Source organism: Penaeus monodon, chromosome 21 (genome assembly GCF_015228065.2).
Source record: "Penaeus monodon isolate SGIC_2016 chromosome 21, NSTDA_Pmon_1, whole genome shotgun sequence".
NCBI lineage: Eukaryota > Metazoa > Arthropoda > Malacostraca > Decapoda > Penaeidae > Penaeus > Penaeus monodon.
This window is the reverse complement of record NC_051406.1, coordinates 1409746-1409970: the sequence shown is the minus strand read 5'-3', so window position 1 is coordinate 1409970 and position 225 is coordinate 1409746.

Here is a 225-nt window from a genome sequence, read left to right as displayed (position 1 = left end):
TAACTTTGTCAAAGTGTCGTACCGTTTGAACCCAACCAGTTGTCTTATGCAAAGCGTCCAGTGCCACTACGGTAACTGTACATGTATAAAATTTAATATGATTATAATGGGAAGTGAGATTTGAATGGCTAGGAGTAAGGGTTATAACTTAATTGTCCTAAAAACTACCATTTTACTGCGTTTGCAAAAGTTACATGATTGACTTACAAATTCTTACCATGGCAT